Source organism: Oncorhynchus mykiss, chromosome 6 (genome assembly GCF_057628025.1).
Source record: "Oncorhynchus mykiss isolate SJ-2025 chromosome 6, ASM5762802v1, whole genome shotgun sequence".
Lineage (NCBI taxonomy): Eukaryota > Metazoa > Chordata > Actinopteri > Salmoniformes > Salmonidae > Oncorhynchus > Oncorhynchus mykiss.
In genome coordinates this window covers 43604588-43613092 of record NC_143027.1, presented here as the reverse complement: position 1 = coordinate 43613092, position 8505 = coordinate 43604588, and the positions used below count along the sequence as shown (strand labels likewise).

Sequence of the window (8505 nt, the reverse complement as noted above, 5' to 3'; positions counted from 1 at the left end):
TCTCACTTTCTCAACAGCCAGTGTAGCTCTCCACAAAATACCTTGCCAGGCAGTGGTGATCCCTGGTAAATCAAATCTATCATGGAGGCAGAATACCTTATCTTCTGATATTGTACATTAATGCAAGAAGCTTCAGACATTATTATGGTGTAGGTACACATTGTTATATATCACTTATAACTGTTACAATATTTAAAAGTATGGAACAATACGTGCCTTCAGAAGGTATTCACAACCCTTGACTTTTTCCACATTTTGCTGTTACAGCCTGAATTTTGATTTTGTGTCACTGGCCTATACCACATAATATCAAAGTGGAATTATGGTTTTAGATTTTTTTTAAACAAATTAATTAAAAATGAAGAGCTGAAATGTCTTGATTCTATAAGTATTCAACTCCTTTGTTATCGCAAGCTTAAAAAGTTTGGGAGTAAACATTTGCTTAACAGATGACATAAAGTTGCATGCTCACTCTGTGTGCAACATTTTTAAAGCACTACCTCAACTCCGCACGTAAACATAAATAAAGTAATGTCCCTTTTTCAGGATCCTTATTTCAAAGATAATTCGTAAAAATCCAAATAACTTCACAGATCGTCATTGTAAAGGGTTTAAACATTGTTTCCCATGCTTGTTGTTCAATGAACCATAAAAAAATAATGAACATGCACCTGTGGAACGGTTGTTAAGACACTAACAGCTTACAAGCGGTAGGCAATTAAGGTCACAGTTATGCAAACTTAGGACACTAAAAGAGGCCTTTCTACTGACTCTGAAAAACACCAAAGGAAAGATGCCAAGGGTCCCTGCTCATCTGCGTGAACGTGCATGCTGCAAGGAGGCATGAGGACTGCAGATGTGGCCAGGGCAATACATCGCACATACAGGATGACAACAACAATTGCCCGAGTTACACCAGGAATGCACAATCCCTCCATCATTGCTGACTGTCGACAATAGGCGGAGAGAGGCTTGACTGAGGGCTTGTAGGCCTGGCAAAAAGTGCTCTTCACTGACAAGACGCAGGTTTTGTCTCACCAGGGGTGATGGTCGGATTCTCGTTCATCGTTGAAGGAATGAGCGTTTCACCGAGGCCTGTACTCTGGAGCGGGATGGATTTGGAGGTGGAGGTTCCGTCATGATCTGGAACGGTTTGTCACAGCATCGGACTGAACTTGTTGTCATTGCTGTCGTTCTGCCCCCAAACAGGCAGTTAACCCACTGTTCCTAGGTCGTCATTGAAAATAAGAATTTGTTCTTAACTGACTTGTCTAGTTAAAAAAAGGTAAAATAAAAATTGCAGGCAATCTCAACGTTGTGTGTTGCATCCTCCCTCATGTGGTACAATGGCTAGGGCCATTCCCCCCAGAAATGTCTGGGAACTTGCAAGTGCCTTGGTGGAAGAGTGGGGTAACATCTCACATCAAGAGCTGGCAAATCTGGTGCAGTCCATGAAGAGGAGATGCACTGCGGTACTTAATGCAGCTGGTGGCCACAGCTGGTGTTACTTTTGATTTTGACCCCCCCTTTGTTCAGGGACACATTCAATTTCTGTTAGTCACATGTCTGTGGAACTTGTTCAGTTTATGTCTCGCTTGTTGAATGTTGTTATGTTCAACCAAATATTTACACATGTTAAGTTGAAAATAAATGCAGTTGACAGTGAGAGGACGTTTCTTTTTTTCTGAGTATGTGACATTTTTTTTGGTATGGTTTAGGTTCAGTTTCGAATCAATTATCGAGCAGATTATAAACTGGGCATGGCACCTTCCACTGTTGGGAGAAGGAACGGAGCAGGCCCTACTATCGGGGGAAGGAGGGACAACGGGGAAAACCATTCAAAACATGAATGGTCCTTAAGGATCGCCCCTTTTTTTTCAATTTTCGCCTAAATGACATATCCAAATCTAACTGCCTGTAGCTTAGGCCCTGAAGCAAGGATATTCATATTCTTGGTACCATTTGAAAGGGAACACTTTGACATTAGTGGGAATGTTAGAGGAATGTAGGAGAATATCACATTAGATCTGGTAAAAGATAATACAAAGAAAAAAAACAACCATTGTTTTGTATTTTTTTGTACCATCATCTTTGAAATGCAAGAGAAAGGCCATCATGTATTATGTCCAGGTTTAATTTAGATTTTGGCCACTAGATTAGATGACAGTGTATGTGAAAAGTTTCAGACTGATCCAATGAACCATTGCATTTCTGTTCGAAATGTATCAAGACTGCCCAAAAGTGCCTAATTTGTTTATTAAACACTTTTCATGTTCAAAACTGCACTCTCCTTAAACACTAGCATGGTATTATTTCACTGTAGTAGCTACTGTAAAGTGGACAGTGCAGTTAGATGAACAAGAATTTAAGCTTTCTGCAAATATCAGATATGTCTATGTCCTGGGACATTTTCTTGTTACTTACAACCTCATGATAATCGCAATAGCCTACGTTAGCTCAACCGTCCTGCAGGGGACCCACCAATCTTGAAGAAGTGAGTTAAATTGGTTTTAACTCCAGATCTGTTTGTGATATTAAGATTCTAACAGCAGTGTGTTACATAGACTTATTTCGGAAAAGTCAAGGATGGATGGAGGGGTGCATGACTTAAAAAGTGAAGTGGCCTGGGAATAACAGTGGGATGGTAAAATATATTTCTGTCATGGGCTAAGGAATTTAAAAGGTGTAATAATCCTATTAAAAAACTCCAGATCTTTAGGTTCAATCCGTTAAAATAGATCTTCAAGGAAGATGGATTGCATTGAACATACGACTTGAGGATAAACCAATATTGCTCATAAATCTACAGTATATGGACCAAAAAATATTTGAAAATATTTATAATTATCAAACTAGTCTCCGAGATACAATAACTATATTATAATGGTAGGGGACTGCAACACAGTTTGAAGTATGTCAGTAGACCGTAAAGGCGTCATAATACCAACTATCACCATCTGGCACCTGAAGAGATCACAACTATTATGCACATGTTGGAATTGACTGGTATCTGGAGGCTTAAAACCTGGATTTCATAAAATATACAGTGCATTCAGAAAGTATTCGTACCACATTTTGTTACGTTCCAGCCTTATTCTAAAATGTATTAGATTGTTTTTTTTCCCTCATTAATGTACACAAAATACCCCATAATGACAAAAAAAAAAGTTTTTTAGAAATGTTTGCAAATGTGTAATAAAAAAAAAGATAACGGAAAGTATTCAGTACTTTGTTGAAGCACCTTTAGCAGCAATTACTGCCTTGAGTCTTCTTGGCTTTGACGCTACAAGCTTGGCACAGCTGTAGTTGGGGAGTTTCTCCCATTCTCCCATGGATGAGGAAAAACATTCATTTCATCAATTATAGAGTAAGGCTGTAACGTAACAAAATGTGGAAAAAGTCAAGAGGTCTGAATACTTTTCACATGCACTGTACTTGAAGGAGGCTTAATCAAGCTAGTCAGATTGATTATTTTCTGGTATCCCTTTCTATGGTGCCAAAAGTGAATAAAGTATTGATTGAGGATTGATTGTGATCAGATCATCAACCAAGGACAGGTATATTGGAAATTTAACCAGAGTTTGACTGACACTACTTTCTTAACAAAAAGGAACATTATAACAGACTTTTTCTTGCACAATACAGGTTCAGCAGACCCACTATCATATGGGATCCCTTTAAATGTGCCTTTAGAGGCCACTGAATTACATTTTCATCCCAAAAACGGAAACGTTATTGCTTCACGGAGAAAAGACTTACAACAGAAATAGAAAATCTAACATTACACATGAATGGTGTAGATAGATACAGAAGCAAGAGGAGTTTGAGGAACTTATTCAGGAAAGATTAGGTTTATTTTATTTAAAAAACCTAGAGAAAATCTGATAGAGAATGACAAACCATGCACAAAGTTTTTCCTAAACCTTCAATATAGAAACAAACAAAAATAACCTCACATTTTTTTTTATTTTATTTTTTACAAATGATGGAAAAATCCTTGTCTCGCCAATGGATATTTTGAATGAGGAAGTATAATATTTTCAACAAATATTCTGTTGACAATGTCACAATCGTTGGAATAATTATCGGACCAGGCTATAGCGCGATATGGTTTCCACATATTATTTATTAAAAATGCACAAAACAACAAAGAAAGAACGAAACAAACTAAGAGGTGTAACATACACAAACTCAAAACAATATCCCATGAAACACAGGTGGAAAAAATGCTACTTAAATATGATCCCCAATTAGAGACAGCTGCATCTAATTGGGAATCATACCAAACACCAACATAGAAAAACTAAACTAGAACCCCACATAGAAAAGAATAACTAGAAAACCCCCCAGTCACGCCCTGACCTACTCTACCATATAAAATAAGGGCTCACTATGGTCAGGACGTGACAGTCAAGTTCCTCCAACCTCACTTGACAACACGTTTTGTTATATCCTTCTCTCCAAAAATCATGTTAAACTATCTGCAACACAAAAAAAATATTATGAAGGCCTAATTACACATGAGGAACTATGGTTGGCAATTGGTTTCTGTCAGACACGCCCTGACCTACTCTACCATATAAAATAAGAGCTCACTATGGTCAGGACGTGACAGTCAAGTTCCTCCAACCTCACTTGACAACACGTTTTGTTATATCCTTCTCTCCAAAAATCATGTTAAACTATCTGCAACACAAAAAAATAGTATGAAGGCCTAATTACACATGAGGAACTATGGTTGGCAATTGGTTTCTGAAATTGGTTTCTGAAAACCCTGAAATAACACATATGGAATCATGTAGTAACCATAAAAGTGTTAAACAAATAGAAATATGTTTTATATTTGAGATTCTTGAAATAGCCACCAACCTTGATGACAGCTTTGCACACTCTTGGCATTCTCTCAACCAGCTTCATGAGGTAGTCATCTGGAATGCATTTCAATTAACAGGTGTGCCTTCTTAAAAGTTAAAAGTTATTTTGTGGAATTTCTTAACGCGTTTGAGCCAATCAGTGTGTTGTGACAAGGTAGGAGGGTATAAGGAAGATAGTAAAAGACCAAGTCCATGTTATAGCAAGAACAGCTCAAATAAGCAAAGAGAAATGACAGTCCATTATTACTTTAAGACATGAAGTGTCACGGCCGTCAAATGAAGAGGACCAAAGTGCAGTGTGGTGGGCGTACATATTCCTTTTATTCAGGATGACGCTGACAAAAACAATAAACAATACAAAACAACCGTGAAGCTTAAGGGCTATGTGCCACAAACAAAGTTAACTACCCACAACGAAAGCAGGGAAAAAGGGCTACCTCAGTATGGTTCCCAATCAGAGACAATGATAGACAGCTTTCCCTGATTGAGAACCATACCCGGCCAAAACATAGAAACACAAAATCATAGAAAACAAAACATAGAATTCCCACCCCAAATCACACCCTGACCGAATCAAATAGAAACATAAAAAGGCTCTCTAAGGCCAGGGCGTGACATGAAGGTTAGTCAATATGGAACATTTCAAGAACTTTGAAAGTTTCTTCAAGTGCAGTCGCAAAAACCATTAAGCGCTATGATTAAACTGGCTCTCATGAGGACCGCCACAGCAAAGGAAGACCCGGAGTTACCTCTGCTGCAGAGGATAACTTCATTATAGTTCCAGGCCTCAGAAATTGAAGCCCAAATAAATGCTTTACAAAGTTCAAGAAACAGACACATCTCAACATCAACTCCTCAGAGGAGACCGTGTGAATCAGGCCTTCATGGTTTAATTGCTATAAAGAAACCACTACTAATATAACAACACATGGCGAGACCCAGATGCAGACACAGGAGGCAGACCAAGCATCCAAGACAACTGGCTAAAGTTGGCTAGCTTGCTAGCTAGCTACTTTCAGACACAAATGAGAGAACACCTCACTCTGACCATTTTACTCACCCTAGCAGAGCTGGTTAGCTAGGCTGTTTACCTGTTATCCAGAGTCACAAACTACTTTTTTTGCTTACATTTACTGACATATTCATTCATTAAAATAAAACCATGGACTTCCAGTTGGAAGCATTTGTGGAAAACATTACATGGGAGATGCTTGATAGATGTACAAAGGAACATTTGCTCATCATTGCAAAGCATTATGACATCAAGGTGGCATCTAACTATCCAAAAGCGGAAGTAAAATAGTTGATTGGTGCTGCTTTGGTGGAGGAGGAAATCCTTCCGGAAAGGGAGGTTGATGTACATCCTGTAGACGTGCAACTGAGGGAGCTAGAACTAAAGGCAAAGTTGGAACAAAAAAAAATAAAGCTTGAGTACAGGGAAAGAGAACAAAAACGAGAGAGTGCAGCCAGACTAGAACAAGAAGAATGTGTGCATGTAATTTGATTGAAAGAGATGGAGCTGGAAGCACGACAAAGGGAGATAGATCTGGAAATACTCCAAAACCAATTAGGCCATCCTACACCCTCAACAGTTTGATATTGGTTGGAACAGCCGACTTGCAATGCCTTTCAATGAAAAGGAAGTGGATGTATATTTTACTCTGTTTGAGAGGGTTGCCACATCCCAAAAGTGGCCACGAGATATGAAAAAACCTGAGTTTTGATTCCCCCTGTTTGTTATGCTCCATATTCTTTTTACTGCCCATCTTAAGATGTTGTAGGTTTATCTTTGTTTGTCTTTTGGAGGCAAACCTAGTGGGCATCCATGGTGGGTGTCTTTTAAAACCCCTTACTAGTGGCATTAAAATTCTCTGTGATAGCCCCTTTTTTTTAAATTTTCGCCTAAATGACATACACAAATCTAACTGCCTGTAGCTCCTCTGAGCATTGTCTACCCAGGCGACCTTGACCACACATCACTAGTGTGGGGTTACTCTCCTCAATTGAAGGTTGAGTGAGAGAGAAAAATGGTTATCAGCTACACCTGATTGTATTGTCCTTTCAGAGCATTTACCTATGTCCTGTTTTCTTCCACTTCAGGTGACGGATAGCCAAGTGAACAATTGTATCACAGATTTATCAAGTCCTCTGTCCGATCCACTGATGGGTGGTAGTCATACGATCCACTTTCGATAAACCATTTGTAGATGGGCTGCTGCAACATAAACACACAGACACAGGGGGTGTACTGAGGCCTACGGTAAGAGTTCAACATTTGCAAAACAATCAGTTTTCATAACTTCATAAGTCTGAATATTCGTAATTTTTTTGTCCAAAATGAAAAGGCATGCTGTCGTACAAGGTTAGTAGCTACATTTTACATCAGATACATGGTTTCCGGATACTCCCGTAAAGCCTATCTAGCTAGCTTTGTTTGAACCCGATTGGTGCTTATTTGAGTTAGAGTCGTTCAAGTTAGAGTCGTTCAAGTGAAGACCAGCCGCGTCATCGGCGTGCCATGAAGGGGTCGCTCTCTGACCACATATGGTGTTCTATAGGATATACTACACCCCTATTGATATAGTGAAGTCCAGTTACATTTTAGGATATCCGCAGAATACATACAAATATGATTTAACTCATTTAAATAACGTTTAGGGTGAGATTTTCACATTCCTTTCATGGCAAATTGAATGATTGGAAATAAAAAAATGTATTGTGCATGCTATATGGACTTTTTTAGGACATGAAATATGATTTTATCTAACAAAACGATGCTTCAGGTTATCTCTGGGACCCTTTGGATGATAACTCAGAGCAAGATTTCAGAATGTAAGTACACATTTCACCATCAGAGGTGAATTCATCAAACCTATCGCGGTTAAAACGTTTTTTTGTTGTTTTTGTTGTCAAACAATGCCATTTTTTTCCGCAGTAATAGCTACTGAAAATTGAACAGTGCCGTTAAATTAACAATAATTTAAGCTTTCAGCTGATATAAGACACTTATATGTACCAACATTTGTTTTTTCTCTAAAATCTGCGATGGTGACACAAGACGTCATTTACTGCATGATTTACAACTGTCCTGTTGACGAGTAGACGATCCCTAAGAAGTGGCTTTAACAACTTTCAGTGGGCACCCACATGGGTGCCTTTCAGAACCCCTTTTGAAAATCATTCTGTTTTGTTTGGTTGTCAGTGATTTTCTTTTTTAATTTCCCTTTGTTGTGAGCGACATAAGACTCACCCACTTAACACTCACCCACTCCTCCGTTGACATGACATCCTCCTAGCATCTAGCTGGGCTGACGTTAGGCTCCGTATTTTTAGCTTGCCAGCCTATTAGCCATGTTATGACTGACTTGTGATCAGTCACAGCCCTTGCTAGTTTGATTGTAATTGACATTCCCAGCCTTAGTTACATTCGTCAGTTTTTGTCCAAAATATTGAGTCAGTGAACTGAATGGAGCCAGCAAATAATTTATCAGGCCAGCTGTGATGTACAACCTATTAGCAATATTTTTTGGAATACCAAGAAATGAATTGGTGAATAACAGTATATTAATCATGCATTGAGCTGACAACAATGCCTAAGTGTACGTCATGGAATGTTGAGTAAAATACAATC

At 38.7% G+C, this 8505-nt stretch overlaps 1 long non-coding RNA gene across 1 annotated transcript; it reads right to left on the bottom strand.

Moving 5' to 3' along the window:
- Positions 1–5173: 5173 nt before the first annotated feature.
- LOC149982864 (uncharacterized) lies at positions 5174–7242 on the bottom strand. Its single transcript, XR_016496919.1, has 2 exons — positions 6949–7242; positions 5174–6267 (listed from the first exon to the last, which is right to left on the bottom strand). It is a non-coding gene; the product is annotated as an uncharacterized LOC149982864 (long non-coding RNA).
- Between the last annotated feature and the right edge of the window lie 1263 nt (positions 7243–8505).